Below are 18,779 nucleotides of genomic sequence, written 5' to 3'. Positions count from 1 at the left end.
CAAAAGACAGCTTGACGAAAGAAACTACGGGGCCTTTATCGTTTCTACAAGGTTTCCTCCAGCCACCTGTTCCTGTCTCAGGTGGGGTCTGTGCGGGGCCTTCTACGAGGGTTCAACGCGTCAGCCACTTCTCCTGCATCAAACCCATATCTGTATGCTGCATGCTTTCCATATCCCTATGCTATGGGCTCGCCGCGGGCCTAGTTTCGCAGAACAAAGCTGCCTCGTGCCTGGATGCTTAGTCCGCCGCCCCTCTATGCAAATATATGTGTGCTGCAGTGTAGCTTGGGAGCCTGGTTGTAAACCCCTTGCGTGCATAAAGACATTTTCAGAGGCTTCCCAGGAGGGCTACCAAAAAGGAACCAATACGCCTGACTGTTCACAGGGATAATGTGCCTTGCTGATGGAATAGCTGCGACTGAGGCTAGTTTGCCAGCAGGCACCCAGAAAGCCCCTCCATAACCTGGTGGAGGCGTGCCCCTGACCGGGGGGTGCTAGAGTGACGATTCCGACTCATACTTACCTGGCAGGGGAGATACCATGATCATGAAGGTGGTTCTCCCAGGGCGAGGCTCGGCCATTGCACTCCGGCTGTGCTGACCCCTGCGATTTCCTCAAATGCAGGAAACTCGACTGCATAATTTGTGGTAGTGGGGGACTGCGTTCGCGCTTTCCCCTGATTATTCCTGGTCAAAAGACAGCTTGACGAAAGAAACTACGGGGCCTTTATCGTTTCTACAAGGTTTCCTCCAGCCACCTGTTCCTGTCTCAGGTGGGGTCTGTGCGGGGCCTTCTACGAGGGTTCAACGCGTCAGCCACTTCTCCTGCATCAAACCCATATCTGTATGCTGCATGCTTTCCATATCCCTATGCTATGGGCTCGCCGCGGGCCTAGTTTCGCAGAACAAAGCTGCCTCGTGCCTGGATGCTTAGTCCGCCGCCCCTCTATGCAAATATATGTGTGCTGCAGTGTAGCTTGGGAGCCTGGTTGTAAACCCCTTGCGTGCATAAAGACATTTTCAGAGGCTTCCCAGGAGGGCTACCAAAAAGGAACCAATACGCCTGACTGTTCACAGGGATAATGTGCCTTGCTGATGGAATAGCTGCGACTGAGGCTAGTTTGCCAGCAGGCACCCAGAAAGCCCCTCCATAACCTGGTGGAGGCGTGCCCCTGACCGGGGGGTGCTAGAGTGACGATTCCGACTCATACTTACCTGGCAGGGGAGATACCATGATCATGAAGGTGGTTCTCCCAGGGCGAGGCTTGGCCATTGCACTCCGGCTGTGCTGACCCCTGCGATTTCCTCAAATGCAGGAAACTCGACTGCATAATTTGTGGTAGTGGGGGACTGCGTTCGCGCTTTCCCCTGATTATTCCTGGTCAAAAGACAGCTTGACGAAAGAAACTACGGGGCCTTTATCGTTTCTACAAGGTTTCCTCCAGCCACCTGTTCCTGTCTCAGGTGGGGTCTGTGCGGGGCCTTCTACGAGGGTTCAACGCGTCAGCCACTTCTCCTGCATCAAACCCATATCTGTATGCTGCATGCTTTCCATATCCCTATGCTATGGGCTCGCCGCGGGCCTAGTTTCGCAGAACAAAGCTGCCTCGTGCCTGGATGCTTAGTCCGCCGCCCCTCTATGCAAATATATGTGTGCTGCAGTGTAGCTTGGGAGCCTGGTTGTAAACCCCTTGCGTGCATAAAGACATTTTCAGAGGCTTCCCAGGAGGGCTACCAAAAAGGAACCAATACGCCTGACTGTTCACAGGGATAATGTGCCTTGCTGATGGAATAGCTGCGACTGAGGCTAGTTTGCCAGCAGGCACCCAGAAAGCCCCTCCATAACCTGGTGGAGGCGTGCCCCTGACCGGGGGGTGCTAGAGTGACGATTCCGACTCATACTTACCTGGCAGGGGAGATACCATGATCATGAAGGTGGTTCTCCCAGGGCGAGGCTCGGCCATTGCACTCCGGCTGTGCTGACCCCTGCGATTTCCTCAAATGCAGGAAACTCGACTGCATAATTTGTGGTAGTGGGGGACTGCGTTCGCGCTTTCCCCTGATTATTCCTGGTCAAAAGACAGCTTGACGAAAGAAACTACGGGGCCTTTATCGTTTCTACAAGGTTTCCTCCAGCCACCTGTTCCTGTCTCAGGTGGGGTCTGTGCGGGGCCTTCTACGAGGGTTCAACGCGTCAGCCACTTCTCCTGCATCAAACCCATATCTGTATGCTGCATGCTTTCCATATCCCTATGCTATGGGCTCGCCGCGGGCCTAGTTTCGCAGAACAAAGCTGCCTCGTGCCTGGATGCTTAGTCCGCCGCCCCTCTATGCAAATATATGTGTGCTGCAGTGTAGCTTGGGAGCCTGGTTGTAAACCCCTTGCGTGCATAAAGACATTTTCAGAGGCTTCCCAGGAGGGCTACCAAAAAGGAACCAATACGCCTGACTGTTCACAGGGATAATGTGCCTTGCTGATGGAATAGCTGCGACTGAGGCTAGTTTGCCAGCAGGCACCCAGAAAGCCCCTCCATAACCTGGTGGAGGCGTGCCCCTGACCGGGGGGTGCTAGAGTGACGATTCCGACTCATACTTACCTGGCAGGGGAGATACCATGATCATGAAGGTGGTTCTCCCAGGGCGAGGCTCGGCCATTGCACTCCGGCTGTGCTGACCCCTGCGATTTCCTCAAATGCAGGAAACTCGACTGCATAATTTGTGGTAGTGGGGGACTGCGTTCGCGCTTTCCCCTGATTATTCCTGGTCAAAAGACAGCTTGACGAAAGAAACTACGGGGCCTTTATCGTTTCTACAAGGTTTCCTCCAGCCACCTGTTCCTGTCTCAGGTGGGGTCTGTGCGGGGCCTTCTACGAGGGTTCAACGCGTCAGCCACTTCTCCTGCATCAAACCCATATCTGTATGCTGCATGCTTTCCATATCCCTATGCTATGGGCTCGCCGCGGGCCTAGTTTCGCAGAACAAAGCTGCCTCGTGCCTGGATGCTTAGTCCGCCGCCCCTCTATGCAAATATATGTGTGCTGCAGTGTAGCTTGGGAGCCTGGTTGTAAACCCCTTGCGTGCATAAAGACATTTTCAGAGGCTTCCCAGGAGGGCTACCAAAAAGGAACCAATACGCCTGACTGTTCACAGGGATAATGTGCCTTGCTGATGGAATAGCTGCGACTGAGGCTAGTTTGCCAGCAGGCACCCAGAAAGCCCCTCCATAACCTGGTGGAGGCGTGCCCCTGACCGGGGGGTGCTAGAGTGACGATTCCGACTCATACTTACCTGGCAGGGGAGATACCATGATCATGAAGGTGGTTCTCCCAGGGCGAGGCTCGGCCATTGCACTCCGGCTGTGCTGACCCCTGCGATTTCCTCAAATGCAGGAAACTCGACTGCATAATTTGTGGTAGTGGGGGACTGCGTTCGCGCTTTCCCCTGATTATTCCTGGTCAAAAGACAGCTTGACGAAAGAAACTACGGGGCCTTTATCGTTTCTACAAGGTTTCCTCCAGCCACCTGTTCCCGTCTCAGGTGGGGTCTGTGCGGGGCCTTCTACGAGGGTTCAACGCGTCAGCCACTTCTCCTGCATCAAACCCATATCTGTATGCTGCATGCTTTCCATATCCCTATGCTATGGGCTCGCCGCGGGCCTAGTTTCGCAGAACAAAGCTGCCTCGTGCCTGGATGCTTAGTCCGCCGCCCCTCTATGCAAATATATGTGTGCTGCAGTGTAGCTTGGGAGCCTGGTTGTAAACCCCTTGCGTGCATAAAGACATTTTCAGAGGCTTCCCAGGAGGGCTACCAAAAAGGAACCAATACGCCTGACTGTTCACAGGGATAATGTGCCTTGCTGATGGAATAGCTGCGACTGAGGCTAGTTTGCCAGCAGGCACCCAGAAAGCCCCTCCATAACCTGGTGGAGGCGTGCCCCTGACCGGGGGGTGCTAGAGTGACGATTCCGACTCATACTTACCTGGCAGGGGAGATACCATGATCATGAAGGTGGTTCTCCCAGGGCGAGGCTCGGCCATTGCACTCCGGCTGTGCTGACCCCTGCGATTTCCTCAAATGCAGGAAACTCGACTGCATAATTTGTGGTAGTGGGGGACTGCGTTCGCGCTTTCCCCTGATTATTCCTGGTCAAAAGACAGCTTGACGAAAGAAACTACGGGGCCTTTATCGTTTCTACAAGGTTTCCTCCAGCCACCTGTTCCCGTCTCAGGTGGGGTCTGTGCGGGGCCTTCTACGAGGGTTCAACGCGTCAGCCACTTCTCCTGCATCAAACCCATATCTGTATGCTGCATGCTTTCCATATCCCTATGCTATGGGCTCGCCGCGGGCCTAGTTTCGCAGAACAAAGCTGCCTCGTGCCTGGATGCTTAGTCCGCCGCCCCTCTATGCAAATATATGTGTGCTGCAGTGTAGCTTGGGAGCCTGGTTGTAAACCCCTTGCGTGCATAAAGACATTTTCAGAGGCTTCCCAGGAGGGCTACCAAAAAGGAACCAATACGCCTGACTGTTCACAGGGATAATGTGCCTTGCTGATGGAATAGCTGCGACTGAGGCTAGTTTGCCAGCAGGCACCCAGAAAGCCCCTCCATAACCTGGTGGAGGCGTGCCCCTGACCGGGGGGTGCTAGAGTGACGATTCCGACTCATACTTACCTGGCAGGGGAGATACCATGATCATGAAGGTGGTTCTCCCAGGGCGAGGCTCGGCCATTGCACTCCGGCTGTGCTGACCCCTGCGATTTCCTCAAATGCAGGAAACTCGACTGCATAATTTGTGGTAGTGGGGGACTGCGTTCGCGCTTTCCCCTGATTATTCCTGGTCAAAAGACAGCTTGACGAAAGAAACTACGGGGCCTTTATCGTTTCTACAAGGTTTCCTCCAGCCACCTGTTCCTGTCTCAGGTGGGGTCTGTGCGGGGCCTTCTACGAGGGTTCAACGCGTCAGCCACTTCTCCTGCATCAAACCCATATCTGTATGCTGCATGCTTTCCATATCCCTATGCTATGGGCTCGCCGCGGGCCTAGTTTCGCAGAACAAAGCTGCCTCGTGCCTGGATGCTTAGTCCGCCGCCCCTCTATGCAAATATATGTGTGCTGCAGTGTAGCTTGGGAGCCTGGTTGTAAACCCCTTGCGTGCATAAAGACATTTTCAGAGGCTTCCCAGGAGGGCTACCAAAAAGGAACCAATACGCCTGACTGTTCACAGGGATAATGTGCCTTGCTGATGGAATAGCTGCGACTGAGGCTAGTTTGCCAGCAGGCACCCAGAAAGCCCCTCCATAACCTGGTGGAGGCGTGCCCCTGACCGGGGGGTGCTAGAGTGACGATTCCGACTCATACTTACCTGGCAGGGGAGATACCATGATCATGAAGGTGGTTCTCCCAGGGCGAGGCTCGGCCATTGCACTCCGGCTGTGCTGACCCCTGCGATTTCCTCAAATGCAGGAAACTCGACTGCATAATTTGTGGTAGTGGGGGACTGCGTTCGCGCTTTCCCCTGATTATTCCTGGTCAAAAGACAGCTTGACGAAAGAAACTACGGGGCCTTTATCGTTTCTACAAGGTTTCCTCCAGCCACCTGTTCCTGTCTCAGGTGGGGTCTGTGCGGGGCCTTCTACGAGGGTTCAACGCGTCAGCCACTTCTCCTGCATCAAACCCATATCTGTATGCTGCATGCTTTCCATATCCCTATGCTATGGGCTCGCCGCGGGCCTAGTTTCGCAGAACAAAGCTGCCTCGTGCCTGGATGCTTAGTCCGCCGCCCCTCTATGCAAATATATGTGTGCTGCAGTGTAGCTTGGGAGCCTGGTTGTAAACCCCTTGCGTGCATAAAGACATTTTCAGAGGCTTCCCAGGAGGGCTACCAAAAAGGAACCAATACGCCTGACTGTTCACAGGGATAATGTGCCTTGCTGATGGAATAGCTGCGACTGAGGCTAGTTTGCCAGCAGGCACCCAGAAAGCCCCTCCATAACCTGGTGGAGGCGTGCCCCTGACCGGGGGGTGCTAGAGTGACGATTCCGACTCATACTTACCTGGCAGGGGAGATACCATGATCATGAAGGTGGTTCTCCCAGGGCGAGGCTCGGCCATTGCACTCCGGCTGTGCTGACCCCTGCGATTTCCTCAAATGCAGGAAACTCGACTGCATAATTTGTGGTAGTGGGGGACTGCGTTCGCGCTTTCCCCTGATTATTCCTGGTCAAAAGACAGCTTGACGAAAGAAACTACGGGGCCTTTATCGTTTCTACAAGGTTTCCTCCAGCCACCTGTTCCTGTCTCAGGTGGGGTCTGTGCGGGGCCTTCTACGAGGGTTCAACGCGTCAGCCACTTCTCCTGCATCAAACCCATATCTGTATGCTGCATGCTTTCCATATCCCTATGCTATGGGCTCGCCGCGGGCCTAGTTTCGCAGAACAAAGCTGCCTCGTGCCTGGATGCTTAGTCCGCCGCCCCTCTATGCAAATATATGTGTGCTGCAGTGTAGCTTGGGAGCCTGGTTGTAAACCCCTTGCGTGCATAAAGACATTTTCAGAGGCTTCCCAGGAGGGCTACCAAAAAGGAACCAATACGCCTGACTGTTCACAGGGATAATGTGCCTTGCTGATGGAATAGCTGCGACTGAGGCTAGTTTGCCAGCAGGCACCCAGAAAGCCCCTCCATAACCTGGTGGAGGCGTGCCCCTGACCGGGGGGTGCTAGAGTGACGATTCCGACTCATACTTACCTGGCAGGGGAGATACCATGATCATGAAGGTGGTTCTCCCAGGGCGAGGCTCGGCCATTGCACTCCGGCTGTGCTGACCCCTGCGATTTCCTCAAATGCAGGAAACTCGACTGCATAATTTGTGGTAGTGGGGGACTGCGTTCGCGCTTTCCCCTGATTATTCCTGGTCAAAAGACAGCTTGACGAAAGAAACTACGGGGCCTTTATCGTTTCTACAAGGTTTCCTCCAGCCACCTGTTCCTGTCTCAGGTGGGGTCTGTGCGGGGCCTTCTACGAGGGTTCAACGCGTCAGCCACTTCTCCTGCATCAAACCCATATCTGTATGCTGCATGCTTTCCATATCCCTATGCTATGGGCTCGCCGCGGGCCTAGTTTCGCAGAACAAAGCTGCCTCGTGCCTGGATGCTTAGTCCGCCGCCCCTCTATGCAAATATATGTGTGCTGCAGTGTAGCTTGGGAGCCTGGTTGTAAACCCCTTGCGTGCATAAAGACATTTTCAGAGGCTTCCCAGGAGGGCTACCAAAAAGGAACCAATACGCCTGACTGTTCACAGGGATAATGTGCCTTGCTGATGGAATAGCTGCGACTGAGGCTAGTTTGCCAGCAGGCACCCAGAAAGCCCCTCCATAACCTGGTGGAGGCGTGCCCCTGACCGGGGGGTGCTAGAGTGACGATTCCGACTCATACTTACCTGGCAGGGGAGATACCATGATCATGAAGGTGGTTCTCCCAGGGCGAGGCTCGGCCATTGCACTCCGGCTGTGCTGACCCCTGCGATTTCCTCAAATGCAGGAAACTCGACTGCATAATTTGTGGTAGTGGGGGACTGCGTTCGCGCTTTCCCCTGATTATTCCTGGTCAAAAGACAGCTTGACGAAAGAAACTACGGGGCCTTTATCGTTTCTACAAGGTTTCCTCCAGCCACCTGTTCCTGTCTCAGGTGGGGTCTGTGCGGGGCCTTCTACGAGGGTTCAACGCGTCAGCCACTTCTCCTGCATCAAACCCATATCTGTATGCTGCATGCTTTCCATATCCCTATGCTATGGGCTCGCCGCGGGCCTAGTTTCGCAGAACAAAGCTGCCTCGTGCCTGGATGCTTAGTCCGCCGCCCCTCTATGCAAATATATGTGTGCTGCAGTGTAGCTTGGGAGCCTGGTTGTAAACCCCTTGCGTGCATAAAGACATTTTCAGAGGCTTCCCAGGAGGGCTACCAAAAAGGAACCAATACGCCTGACTGTTCACAGGGATAATGTGCCTTGCTGATGGAATAGCTGCGACTGAGGCTAGTTTGCCAGCAGGCACCCAGAAAGCCCCTCCATAACCTGGTGGAGGCGTGCCCCTGACCGGGGGGTGCTAGAGTGACGATTCCGACTCATACTTACCTGGCAGGGGAGATACCATGATCATGAAGGTGGTTCTCCCAGGGCGAGGCTCGGCCATTGCACTCCGGCTGTGCTGACCCCTGCGATTTCCTCAAATGCAGGAAACTCGACTGCATAATTTGTGGTAGTGGGGGACTGCGTTCGCGCTTTCCCCTGATTATTCCTGGTCAAAAGACAGCTTGACGAAAGAAACTACGGGGCCTTTATCGTTTCTACAAGGTTTCCTCCAGCCACCTGTTCCTGTCTCAGGTGGGGTCTGTGCGGGGCCTTCTACGAGGGTTCAACGCGTCAGCCACTTCTCCTGCATCAAACCCATATCTGTATGCTGCATGCTTTCCATATCCCTATGCTATGGGCTCGCCGCAGGCCTAGTTTCGCAGAACAAAGCTGCCTCGTGCCTGGATGCTTAGTCCGCCGCCCCTCTATGCAAATATATGTGTGCTGCAGTGTAGCTTGGGAGCCTGGTTGTAAACCCCTTGCGTGCATAAAGACATTTTCAGAGGCTTCCCAGGAGGGCTACCAAAAAGGAACCAATACGCCTGACTGTTCACAGGGATAATGTGCCTTGCTGATGGAATAGCTGCGACTGAGGCTAGTTTGCCAGCAGGCACCCAGAAAGCCCCTCCATAACCTGGTGGAGGCGTGCCCCTGACCGGGGGGTGCTAGAGTGACGATTCCGACTCATACTTACCTGGCAGGGGAGATACCATGATCATGAAGGTGGTTCTCCCAGGGCGAGGCTCGGCCATTGCACTCCGGCTGTGCTGACCCCTGCGATTTCCTCAAATGCAGGAAACTCGACTGCATAATTTGTGGTAGTGGGGGACTGCGTTCGCGCTTTCCCCTGATTATTCCTGGTCAAAAGACAGCTTGACGAAAGAAACTACGGGGCCTTTATCGTTTCTACAAGGTTTCCTCCAGCCACCTGTTCCTGTCTCAGGTGGGGTCTGTGCGGGGCCTTCTACGAGGGTTCAACGCGTCAGCCACTTCTCCTGCATCAAACCCATATCTGTATGCTGCATGCTTTCCATATCCCTATGCTATGGGCTCGCCGCGGGCCTAGTTTCGCAGAACAAAGCTGCCTCGTGCCTGGATGCTTAGTCCGCCGCCCCTCTATGCAAATATATGTGTGCTGCAGTGTAGCTTGGGAGCCTGGTTGTAAACCCCTTGCGTGCATAAAGACATTTTCAGAGGCTTCCCAGGAGGGCTACCAAAAAGGAACCAATACGCCTGACTGTTCACAGGGATAATGTGCCTTGCTGATGGAATAGCTGCGACTGAGGCTAGTTTGCCAGCAGGCACCCAGAAAGCCCCTCCATAACCTGGTGGAGGCGTGCCCCTGACCGGGGGGTGCTAGAGTGACGATTCCGACTCATACTTACCTGGCAGGGGAGATACCATGATCATGAAGGTGGTTCTCCCAGGGCGAGGCTCGGCCATTGCACTCCGGCTGTGCTGACCCCTGCGATTTCCTCAAATGCAGGAAACTCGACTGCATAATTTGTGGTAGTGGGGGACTGCGTTCGCGCTTTCCCCTGATTATTCCTGGTCAAAAGACAGCTTGACGAAAGAAACTACGGGGCCTTTATCGTTTCTACAAGGTTTCCTCCAGCCACCTGTTCCCGTCTCAGGTGGGGTCTGTGCGGGGCCTTCTACGAGGGTTCAACGCGTCAGCCACTTCTCCTGCATCAAACCCATATCTGTATGCTGCATGCTTTCCATATCCCTATGCTATGGGCTCGCCGCGGGCCTAGTTTCGCAGAACAAAGCTGCCTCGTGCCTGGATGCTTAGTCCGCCGCCCCTCTATGCAAATATATGTGTGCTGCAGTGTAGCTTGGGAGCCTGGTTGTAAACCCCTTGCGTGCATAAAGACATTTTCAGAGGCTTCCCAGGAGGGCTACCAAAAAGGAACCAATACGCCTGACTGTTCACAGGGATAATGTGCCTTGCTGATGGAATAGCTGCGACTGAGGCTAGTTTGCCAGCAGGCACCCAGAAAGCCCCTCCATAACCTGGTGGAGGCGTGCCCCTGACCGGGGGGTGCTAGAGTGACGATTCCGACTCATACTTACCTGGCAGGGGAGATACCATGATCATGAAGGTGGTTCTCCCAGGGCGAGGCTCGGCCATTGCACTCCGGCTGTGCTGACCCCTGCGATTTCCTCAAATGCAGGAAACTCGACTGCATAATTTGTGGTAGTGGGGGACTGCGTTCGCGCTTTCCCCTGATTATTCCTGGTCAAAAGACAGCTTGACGAAAGAAACTACGGGGCCTTTATCGTTTCTACAAGGTTTCCTCCAGCCACCTGTTCCTGTCTCAGGTGGGGTCTGTGCGGGGCCTTCTACGAGGGTTCAACGCGTCAGCCACTTCTCCTGCATCAAACCCATATCTGTATGCTGCATGCTTTCCATATCCCTATGCTATGGGCTCGCCGCGGGCCTAGTTTCGCAGAACAAAGCTGCCTCGTGCCTGGATGCTTAGTCCGCCGCCCCTCTATGCAAATATATGTGTGCTGCAGTGTAGCTTGGGAGCCTGGTTGTAAACCCCTTGCGTGCATAAAGACATTTTCAGAGGCTTCCCAGGAGGGCTACCAAAAAGGAACCAATACGCCTGACTGTTCACAGGGATAATGTGCCTTGCTGATGGAATAGCTGCGACTGAGGCTAGTTTGCCAGCAGGCACCCAGAAAGCCCCTCCATAACCTGGTGGAGGCGTGCCCCTGACCGGGGGGTGCTAGAGTGACGATTCCGACTCATACTTACCTGGCAGGGGAGATACCATGATCATGAAGGTGGTTCTCCCAGGGCGAGGCTCGGCCATTGCACTCCGGCTGTGCTGACCCCTGCGATTTCCTCAAATGCAGGAAACTCGACTGCATAATTTGTGGTAGTGGGGGACTGCGTTCGCGCTTTCCCCTGATTATTCCTGGTCAAAAGACAGCTTGACGAAAGAAACTACGGGGCCTTTATCGTTTCTACAAGGTTTCCTCCAGCCACCTGTTCCTGTCTCAGGTGGGGTCTGTGCGGGGCCTTCTACGAGGGTTCAACGCGTCAGCCACTTCTCCTGCATCAAACCCATATCTGTATGCTGCATGCTTTCCATATCCCTATGCTATGGGCTCGCCGCGGGCCTAGTTTCGCAGAACAAAGCTGCCTCGTGCCTGGATGCTTAGTCCGCCGCCCCTCTATGCAAATATATGTGTGCTGCAGTGTAGCTTGGGAGCCTGGTTGTAAACCCCTTGCGTGCATAAAGACATTTTCAGAGGCTTCCCAGGAGGGCTACCAAAAAGGAACCAATACGCCTGACTGTTCACAGGGATAATGTGCCTTGCTGATGGAATAGCTGCGACTGAGGCTAGTTTGCCAGCAGGCACCCAGAAAGCCCCTCCATAACCTGGTGGAGGCGTGCCCCTGACCGGGGGGTGCTAGAGTGACGATTCCGACTCATACTTACCTGGCAGGGGAGATACCATGATCATGAAGGTGGTTCTCCCAGGGCGAGGCTCGGCCATTGCACTCCGGCTGTGCTGACCCCTGCGATTTCCTCAAATGCAGGAAACTCGACTGCATAATTTGTGGTAGTGGGGGACTGCGTTCGCGCTTTCCCCTGATTATTCCTGGTCAAAAGACAGCTTGACGAAAGAAACTACGGGGCCTTTATCGTTTCTACAAGGTTTCCTCCAGCCACCTGTTCCTGTCTCAGGTGGGGTCTGTGCGGGGCCTTCTACGAGGGTTCAACGCGTCAGCCACTTCTCCTGCATCAAACCCATATCTGTATGCTGCATGCTTTCCATATCCCTATGCTATGGGCTCGCCGCGGGCCTAGTTTCGCAGAACAAAGCTGCCTCGTGCCTGGATGCTTAGTCCGCCGCCCCTCTATGCAAATATATGTGTGCTGCAGTGTAGCTTGGGAGCCTGGTTGTAAACCCCTTGCGTGCATAAAGACATTTTCAGAGGCTTCCCAGGAGGGCTACCAAAAAGGAACCAATACGCCTGACTGTTCACAGGGATAATGTGCCTTGCTGATGGAATAGCTGCGACTGAGGCTAGTTTGCCAGCAGGCACCCAGAAAGCCCCTCCATAACCTGGTGGAGGCGTGCCCCTGACCGGGGGGTGCTAGAGTGACGATTCCGACTCATACTTACCTGGCAGGGGAGATACCATGATCATGAAGGTGGTTCTCCCAGGGCGAGGCTCGGCCATTGCACTCCGGCTGTGCTGACCCCTGCGATTTCCTCAAATGCAGGAAACTCGACTGCATAATTTGTGGTAGTGGGGGACTGCGTTCGCGCTTTCCCCTGATTATTCCTGGTCAAAAGACAGCTTGACGAAAGAAACTACGGGGCCTTTATCGTTTCTACAAGGTTTCCTCCAGCCACCTGTTCCTGTCTCAGGTGGGGTCTGTGCGGGGCCTTCTACGAGGGTTCAACGCGTCAGCCACTTCTCCTGCATCAAACCCATATCTGTATGCTGCATGCTTTCCATATCCCTATGCTATGGGCTCGCCGCGGGCCTAGTTTCGCAGAACAAAGCTGCCTCGTGCCTGGATGCTTAGTCCGCCGCCCCTCTATGCAAATATATGTGTGCTGCAGTGTAGCTTGGGAGCCTGGTTGTAAACCCCTTGCGTGCATAAAGACATTTTCAGAGGCTTCCCAGGAGGGCTACCAAAAAGGAACCAATACGCCTGACTGTTCACAGGGATAATGTGCCTTGCTGATGGAATAGCTGCGACTGAGGCTAGTTTGCCAGCAGGCACCCAGAAAGCCCCTCCATAACCTGGTGGAGGCGTGCCCCTGACCGGGGGGTGCTAGAGTGACGATTCCGACTCATACTTACCTGGCAGGGGAGATACCATGATCATGAAGGTGGTTCTCCCAGGGCGAGGCTCGGCCATTGCACTCCGGCTGTGCTGACCCCTGCGATTTCCTCAAATGCAGGAAACTCGACTGCATAATTTGTGGTAGTGGGGGACTGCGTTCGCGCTTTCCCCTGATTATTCCTGGTCAAAAGACAGCTTGACGAAAGAAACTACGGGGCCTTTATCGTTTCTACAAGGTTTCCTCCAGCCACCTGTTCCTGTCTCAGGTGGGGTCTGTGCGGGGCCTTCTACGAGGGTTCAACGCGTCAGCCACTTCTCCTGCATCAAACCCATATCTGTATGCTGCATGCTTTCCATATCCCTATGCTATGGGCTCGCCGCGGGCCTAGTTTCGCAGAACAAAGCTGCCTCGTGCCTGGATGCTTAGTCCGCCGCCCCTCTATGCAAATATATGTGTGCTGCAGTGTAGCTTGGGAGCCTGGTTGTAAACCCCTTGCGTGCATAAAGACATTTTCAGAGGCTTCCCAGGAGGGCTACCAAAAAGGAACCAATACGCCTGACTGTTCACAGGGATAATGTGCCTTGCTGATGGAATAGCTGCGACTGAGGCTAGTTTGCCAGCAGGCACCCAGAAAGCCCCTCCATAACCTGGTGGAGGCGTGCCCCTGACCGGGGGGTGCTAGAGTGACGATTCCGACTCATACTTACCTGGCAGGGGAGATACCATGATCATGAAGGTGGTTCTCCCAGGGCGAGGCTCGGCCATTGCACTCCGGCTGTGCTGACCCCTGCGATTTCCTCAAATGCAGGAAACTCGACTGCATAATTTGTGGTAGTGGGGGACTGCGTTCGCGCTTTCCCCTGATTATTCCTGGTCAAAAGACAGCTTGACGAAAGAAACTACGGGGCCTTTATCGTTTCTACAAGGTTTCCTCCAGCCACCTGTTCCTGTCTCAGGTGGGGTCTGTGCGGGGCCTTCTACGAGGGTTCAACGCGTCAGCCACTTCTCCTGCATCAAACCCATATCTGTATGCTGCATGCTTTCCATATCCCTATGCTATGGGCTCGCCGCGGGCCTAGTTTCGCAGAACAAAGCTGCCTCGTGCCTGGATGCTTAGTCCGCCGCCCCTCTATGCAAATATATGTGTGCTGCAGTGTAGCTTGGGAGCCTGGTTGTAAACCCCTTGCGTGCATAAAGACATTTTCAGAGGCTTCCCAGGAGGGCTACCAAAAAGGAACCAATACGCCTGACTGTTCACAGGGATAATGTGCCTTGCTGATGGAATAGCTGCGACTGAGGCTAGTTTGCCAGCAGGCACCCAGAAAGCCCCTCCATAACCTGGTGGAGGCGTGCCCCTGACCGGGGGGTGCTAGAGTGACGATTCCGACTCATACTTACCTGGCAGGGGAGATACCATGATCATGAAGGTGGTTCTCCCAGGGCGAGGCTCGGCCATTGCACTCCGGCTGTGCTGACCCCTGCGATTTCCTCAAATGCAGGAAACTCGACTGCATAATTTGTGGTAGTGGGGGACTGCGTTCGCGCTTTCCCCTGATTATTCTTGGTCAAAAGACAGCTTGACGAAAGAAACTACGGGGCCTTTATCGTTTCTACAAGGTTTCCTCCAGCCACCTGTTCCTGTCTCAGGTGGGGTCTGTGCGGGGCCTTCTACGAGGGTTCAACGCGTCAGCCACTTCTCCTGCATCAAACCCATATCTGTATGCTGCATGCTTTCCATATCCCTATGCTATGGGCTCGCCGCGGGCCTAGTTTCGCAGAACAAAGCTGCCTCGTGCCTGGATGCTTAGTCCGCCGCCCCTCTATGCAAATATATGTGTGCTGCAGTGTAGCTTGGGAGCCTGGTTGTAAACCCCTTGCGTGCATAAAGACATTTTCAGAGGCTTCCCAGGAGGGCTACCAAAAAGGAACCAATACGCCTGACTGTTCACAGGGATAATGTGCCTTGCTGATGGAATAGCTGCGACTGAGGCTAGTTTGCCAGCAGGCACCCAGAAAGCCCCTCCATAACCTGGTGGAGGCGTGCCCCTGACCGGGGGGTGCTAGAGTGACGATTCCGACTCATACTTACCTGGCAGGGGAGATACCATGATCATGAAGGTGGTTCTCCCAGGGCGAGGCTCGGCCATTGCACTCCGGCTGTGCTGACCCCTGCGATTTCCTCAAATGCAGGAAACTCGACTGCATAATTTGTGGTAGTGGGGGACTGCGTTCGCGCTTTCCCCTGATTATTCCTGGTCAAAAGACAGCTTGACGAAAGAAACTACGGGGCCTTTATCGTTTCTACAAGGTTTCCTCCAGCCACCTGTTCCTGTCTCAGGTGGGGTCTGTGCGGGGCCTTCTACGAGGGTTCAACGCGTCAGCCACTTCTCCTGCATCAAACCCATATCTGTATGCTGCATGCTTTCCATATCCCTATGCTATGGGCTCGCCGCGGGCCTAGTTTCGCAGAACAAAGCTGCCTCGTGCCTGGATGCTTAGTCCGCCGCCCCTCTATGCAAATATATGTGTGCTGCAGTGTAGCTTGGGAGCCTGGTTGTAAACCCCTTGCGTGCATAAAGACATTTTCAGAGGCTTCCCAGGAGGGCTACCAAAAAGGAACCAATACGCCTGACTGTTCACAGGGATAATGTGCCTTGCTGATGGAATAGCTGCGACTGAGGCTAGTTTGCCAGCAGGCACCCAGAAAGCCCCTCCATAACCTGGTGGAGGCGTGCCCCTGACCGGGGGGTGCTAGAGTGACGATTCCGACTCATACTTACCTGGCAGGGGAGATACCATGATCATGAAGGTGGTTCTCCCAGGGCGAGGCTCGGCCATTGCACTCCGGCTGTGCTGACCCCTGCGATTTCCTCAAATGCAGGAAACTCGACTGCATAATTTGTGGTAGTGGGGGACTGCGTTCGCGCTTTCCCCTGATTATTCCTGGTCAAAAGACAGCTTGACGAAAGAAACTACGGGGCCTTTATCGTTTCTACAAGGTTTCCTCCAGCCACCTGTTCCTGTCTCAGGTGGGGTCTGTGCGGGGCCTTCTACGAGGGTTCAACGCGTCAGCCACTTCTCCTGCATCAAACCCATATCTGTATGCTGCATGCTTTCCATATCCCTATGCTATGGGCTCGCCGCGGGCCTAGTTTCGCAGAACAAAGCTGCCTCGTGCCTGGATGCTTAGTCCGCCGCCCCTCTATGCAAATATATGTGTGCTGCAGTGTAGCTTGGGAGCCTGGTTGTAAACCCCTTGCGTGCATAAAGACATTTTCAGAGGCTTCCCAGGAGGGCTACCAAAAAGGAACCAATACGCCTGACTGTTCACAGGGATAATGTGCCTTGCTGATGGAATAGCTGCGACTGAGGCTAGTTTGCCAGCAGGCACCCAGAAAGCCCCTCCATAACCTGGTGGAGGCGTGCCCCTGACCGGGGGGTGCTAGAGTGACGATTCCGACTCATACTTACCTGGCAGGGGAGATACCATGATCATGAAGGTGGTTCTCCCAGGGCGAGGCTCGGCCATTGCACTCCGGCTGTGCTGACCCCTGCGATTTCCTCAAATGCAGGAAACTCGACTGCATAATTTGTGGTAGTGGGGGACTGCGTTCGCGCTTTCCCCTGATTATTCCTGGTCAAAAGACAGCTTGACGAAAGAAACTACGGGGCCTTTATCGTTTCTACAAGGTTTCCTCCAGCCACCTGTTCCTGTCTCAGGTGGGGTCTGTGCGGGGCCTTCTACGAGGGTTCAACGCGTCAGCCACTTCTCCTGCATCAAACCCATATCTGTATGCTGCATGCTTTCCATATCCCTATGCTATGGGCTCGCCGCGGGCCTAGTTTCGCAGAACAAAGCTGCCTCGTGCCTGGATGCTTAGTCCGCCGCCCCTCTATGCAAATATATGTGTGCTGCAGTGTAGCTTGGGAGCCTGGTTGTAAACCCCTTGCGTGCATAAAGACATTTTCAGAGGCTTCCCAGGAGGGCTACCAAAAAGGAACCAATACGCCTGACTGTTCACAGGGATAATGTGCCTTGCTGATGGAATAGCTGCGACTGAGGCTAGTTTGCCAGCAGGCACCCAGAAAGCCCCTCCATAACCTGGTGGAGGCGTGCCCCTGACCGGGGGGTGCTAGAGTGACGATTCCGACTCATACTTACCTGGCAGGGGAGATACCATGATCATGAAGGTGGTTCTCCCAGGGCGAGGCTCGGCCATTGCACTCCGGCTGTGCTGACCCCTGCGATTTCCTCAAATGCAGGAAACTCGACTGCATAATTTGTGGTAGTGGGGGACTGCGTTCGCGCTTTCCCCTGATTATTCCTGGTCAAAAGACAGCTTGACGAAAGAAACTACGGGGCCTTTATCGTTTCTACAAGGTTTCCTCCAGCCACCTGTTCCTGTCTCAGGTGGGGTCTGTGCGGGGCCTTCTACGAGGGTTCAACGCGTCAGCCACTTCTCCTGCATCAAACCCATATCTGTATGCTGCATGCTTTCCATATCCCTATGCTATGGGCTCGCCGCGGGCCTAGTTTCGCAGAACAAAGCTGCCTCGTGCCTGGATGCTTAGTCCGCCGCCCCTCTATGCAAATATATGTGTGCTGCAGTGTAGCTTGGGAGCCTGGTTGTAAACCCCTTGCGTGCATAAAGACATTTTCAGAGGCTTCCCAGGAGGGCTACCAAAAAGGAACCAATACGCCTGACTGTTCACAGGGATAATGTGCCTTGCTGATGGAATAGCTGCGACTGAGGCTAGTTTGCCAGCAGGCACCCAGAAAGCCCCTCCATAACCTGGTGGAGGCGTGCCCCTGACCGGGGGGTGCTAGAGTGACGATTCCGACTCATACTTACCTGGCAGGGGAGATACCATGATCATGAAGGTGGTTCTCCCAGGGCGAGGCTCGGCCATTGCACTCCGGCTGTGCTGACCCCTGCGATTTCCTCAAATGCAGGAAACTCGACTGCATAATTTGTGGTAGTGGGGGACTGCGTTCGCGCTTTCCCCTGATTATTCCTGGTCAAAAGACAGCTTGACGAAAGAAACTACGGGGCCTTTATCGTTTCTACAAGGTTTCCTCCAGCCACCTGTTCCTGTCTCAGGTGGGGTCTGTGCGGGGCCTTCTACGAGGGTTCAACGCGTCAGCCACTTCTCCTGCATCAAACCCATATCTGTATGCTGCATGCTTTCCATATCCCTATGCTATGGGCTCGCCGCGGGCCTAGTTTCGCAGAACAAAGCTGCCTCGTGCCTGGATGCTTAGTCCGCCGCCCCTCTATGCAAATATATGTGTGCTGCAGTGTAGCTTGGGAGCCTGGTTGTAAACCCCTTGCGTGCATAAAGACATTTTCAGAGGCTTCCCAGGAGGGCTACCAAAAAGGAACCAATACGCCTGACTGTTCACAGGGATAATGTGCCTTGCTGATGGAATAGCTGCGACTGAGGCTAGTTTGCCAGCAGGCACCCAGAAAGCCCCTCCATAACCTGGTGGAGGCGTGCCCCTGACCGGGGGGTGCTAGAGTGACGATTCCGACTCATACTTACCTGGCAGGGGAGATACCATGATCATGAAGGTGGTTCTCCCAGGGCGAGGCTCGGCCATTGCACTCCGGCTGTGCTGACCCCTGCGATTTCCTCAAATGCAGGAAACTCGACTGCATAATTTGTGGTAGTGGGGGACTGCGTTCGCGCTTTCCCCTGATTATTCCTGGTCAAAAGACAGCTTGACGAAAGAAACTACGGGGCCTTTATCGTTTCTACAAGGTTTCCTCCAGCCACCTGTTCCTGTCTCAGGTGGGGTCTGTGCGGGGCCTTCTACGAGGGTTCAACGCGTC

The 18,779-nt window shown here is 54.4% G+C and overlaps 27 non-coding genes across 27 annotated transcripts; all 27 read left to right on the top strand.

Annotated features, from left to right (window-relative positions):
* Window positions 1–515: 515 nt before the first annotated feature.
* Window positions 516–679, top strand: LOC141121354 (U1 spliceosomal RNA). Its single transcript, XR_012240446.1, has one exon. It is a non-coding gene; the product is annotated as a U1 spliceosomal RNA (small nuclear RNA).
* Window positions 680–1,206: 527 nt separating this feature from the next.
* Window positions 1,207–1,370, top strand: LOC141121370 (U1 spliceosomal RNA). Its single transcript, XR_012240462.1, has one exon. It is a non-coding gene; the product is annotated as a U1 spliceosomal RNA (small nuclear RNA).
* A 527-nt stretch (window positions 1,371–1,897) lies between these two features.
* On the top strand, window positions 1,898–2,061 carry LOC141121351 (U1 spliceosomal RNA). Its single transcript, XR_012240444.1, has one exon. It is a non-coding gene; the product is annotated as a U1 spliceosomal RNA (small nuclear RNA).
* Window positions 2,062–2,588: 527 nt separating this feature from the next.
* Window positions 2,589–2,752, top strand: LOC141121350 (U1 spliceosomal RNA). The gene has a single exon (XR_012240443.1). It is a non-coding gene; the product is annotated as a U1 spliceosomal RNA (small nuclear RNA).
* Window positions 2,753–3,279: 527 nt separating this feature from the next.
* LOC141121349 (U1 spliceosomal RNA) lies at window positions 3,280–3,443 on the top strand. The gene has a single exon (XR_012240442.1). It is a non-coding gene; the product is annotated as a U1 spliceosomal RNA (small nuclear RNA).
* Window positions 3,444–3,970: 527 nt separating this feature from the next.
* Window positions 3,971–4,134, top strand: LOC141121348 (U1 spliceosomal RNA). Its single transcript, XR_012240441.1, has one exon. It is a non-coding gene; the product is annotated as a U1 spliceosomal RNA (small nuclear RNA).
* A 527-nt stretch (window positions 4,135–4,661) lies between these two features.
* Window positions 4,662–4,825, top strand: LOC141121347 (U1 spliceosomal RNA). The gene has a single exon (XR_012240440.1). It is a non-coding gene; the product is annotated as a U1 spliceosomal RNA (small nuclear RNA).
* Window positions 4,826–5,352: 527 nt separating this feature from the next.
* Window positions 5,353–5,516, top strand: LOC141121346 (U1 spliceosomal RNA). The gene has a single exon (XR_012240439.1). It is a non-coding gene; the product is annotated as a U1 spliceosomal RNA (small nuclear RNA).
* Window positions 5,517–6,043: 527 nt separating this feature from the next.
* LOC141121345 (U1 spliceosomal RNA) lies at window positions 6,044–6,207 on the top strand. Its single transcript, XR_012240438.1, has one exon. It is a non-coding gene; the product is annotated as a U1 spliceosomal RNA (small nuclear RNA).
* Window positions 6,208–6,734: 527 nt separating this feature from the next.
* LOC141121344 (U1 spliceosomal RNA) lies at window positions 6,735–6,898 on the top strand. Its single transcript, XR_012240437.1, has one exon. It is a non-coding gene; the product is annotated as a U1 spliceosomal RNA (small nuclear RNA).
* Window positions 6,899–7,425: 527 nt separating this feature from the next.
* On the top strand, window positions 7,426–7,589 carry LOC141121343 (U1 spliceosomal RNA). Its single transcript, XR_012240436.1, has one exon. It is a non-coding gene; the product is annotated as a U1 spliceosomal RNA (small nuclear RNA).
* A 527-nt stretch (window positions 7,590–8,116) lies between these two features.
* Window positions 8,117–8,280, top strand: LOC141121342 (U1 spliceosomal RNA). Its single transcript, XR_012240435.1, has one exon. It is a non-coding gene; the product is annotated as a U1 spliceosomal RNA (small nuclear RNA).
* Window positions 8,281–8,807: 527 nt separating this feature from the next.
* LOC141121340 (U1 spliceosomal RNA) lies at window positions 8,808–8,971 on the top strand. Its single transcript, XR_012240433.1, has one exon. It is a non-coding gene; the product is annotated as a U1 spliceosomal RNA (small nuclear RNA).
* A 527-nt stretch (window positions 8,972–9,498) lies between these two features.
* On the top strand, window positions 9,499–9,662 carry LOC141121339 (U1 spliceosomal RNA). Its single transcript, XR_012240432.1, has one exon. It is a non-coding gene; the product is annotated as a U1 spliceosomal RNA (small nuclear RNA).
* A 527-nt stretch (window positions 9,663–10,189) lies between these two features.
* LOC141121338 (U1 spliceosomal RNA) lies at window positions 10,190–10,353 on the top strand. Its single transcript, XR_012240431.1, has one exon. It is a non-coding gene; the product is annotated as a U1 spliceosomal RNA (small nuclear RNA).
* A 527-nt stretch (window positions 10,354–10,880) lies between these two features.
* Window positions 10,881–11,044, top strand: LOC141121337 (U1 spliceosomal RNA). Its single transcript, XR_012240430.1, has one exon. It is a non-coding gene; the product is annotated as a U1 spliceosomal RNA (small nuclear RNA).
* Window positions 11,045–11,571: 527 nt separating this feature from the next.
* Window positions 11,572–11,735, top strand: LOC141121336 (U1 spliceosomal RNA). The gene has a single exon (XR_012240429.1). It is a non-coding gene; the product is annotated as a U1 spliceosomal RNA (small nuclear RNA).
* A 527-nt stretch (window positions 11,736–12,262) lies between these two features.
* On the top strand, window positions 12,263–12,426 carry LOC141121335 (U1 spliceosomal RNA). The gene has a single exon (XR_012240428.1). It is a non-coding gene; the product is annotated as a U1 spliceosomal RNA (small nuclear RNA).
* Window positions 12,427–12,953: 527 nt separating this feature from the next.
* Window positions 12,954–13,117, top strand: LOC141121334 (U1 spliceosomal RNA). The gene has a single exon (XR_012240427.1). It is a non-coding gene; the product is annotated as a U1 spliceosomal RNA (small nuclear RNA).
* A 527-nt stretch (window positions 13,118–13,644) lies between these two features.
* Window positions 13,645–13,808, top strand: LOC141121333 (U1 spliceosomal RNA). Its single transcript, XR_012240426.1, has one exon. It is a non-coding gene; the product is annotated as a U1 spliceosomal RNA (small nuclear RNA).
* A 527-nt stretch (window positions 13,809–14,335) lies between these two features.
* LOC141121332 (U1 spliceosomal RNA) lies at window positions 14,336–14,499 on the top strand. Its single transcript, XR_012240425.1, has one exon. It is a non-coding gene; the product is annotated as a U1 spliceosomal RNA (small nuclear RNA).
* Window positions 14,500–15,026: 527 nt separating this feature from the next.
* LOC141121331 (U1 spliceosomal RNA) lies at window positions 15,027–15,190 on the top strand. Its single transcript, XR_012240424.1, has one exon. It is a non-coding gene; the product is annotated as a U1 spliceosomal RNA (small nuclear RNA).
* Window positions 15,191–15,717: 527 nt separating this feature from the next.
* On the top strand, window positions 15,718–15,881 carry LOC141121372 (U1 spliceosomal RNA). The gene has a single exon (XR_012240464.1). It is a non-coding gene; the product is annotated as a U1 spliceosomal RNA (small nuclear RNA).
* A 527-nt stretch (window positions 15,882–16,408) lies between these two features.
* On the top strand, window positions 16,409–16,572 carry LOC141121364 (U1 spliceosomal RNA). Its single transcript, XR_012240456.1, has one exon. It is a non-coding gene; the product is annotated as a U1 spliceosomal RNA (small nuclear RNA).
* Window positions 16,573–17,099: 527 nt separating this feature from the next.
* On the top strand, window positions 17,100–17,263 carry LOC141121352 (U1 spliceosomal RNA). The gene has a single exon (XR_012240445.1). It is a non-coding gene; the product is annotated as a U1 spliceosomal RNA (small nuclear RNA).
* A 527-nt stretch (window positions 17,264–17,790) lies between these two features.
* On the top strand, window positions 17,791–17,954 carry LOC141121341 (U1 spliceosomal RNA). Its single transcript, XR_012240434.1, has one exon. It is a non-coding gene; the product is annotated as a U1 spliceosomal RNA (small nuclear RNA).
* A 527-nt stretch (window positions 17,955–18,481) lies between these two features.
* On the top strand, window positions 18,482–18,645 carry LOC141121330 (U1 spliceosomal RNA). Its single transcript, XR_012240423.1, has one exon. It is a non-coding gene; the product is annotated as a U1 spliceosomal RNA (small nuclear RNA).
* The last annotated feature ends 134 nt before the right edge of the window (window positions 18,646–18,779 follow it).

This window comes from Aquarana catesbeiana, unplaced genomic scaffold (assembly GCF_042186555.1).
Source record: "Aquarana catesbeiana isolate 2022-GZ unplaced genomic scaffold, ASM4218655v1 unanchor167, whole genome shotgun sequence".
Taxonomy (NCBI): Eukaryota; Metazoa; Chordata; class Amphibia; order Anura; family Ranidae; genus Aquarana; species Aquarana catesbeiana.
Note: the sequence above shows the minus strand (reverse complement) of the source record. Positions and strands in the feature narration are given on the sequence as shown.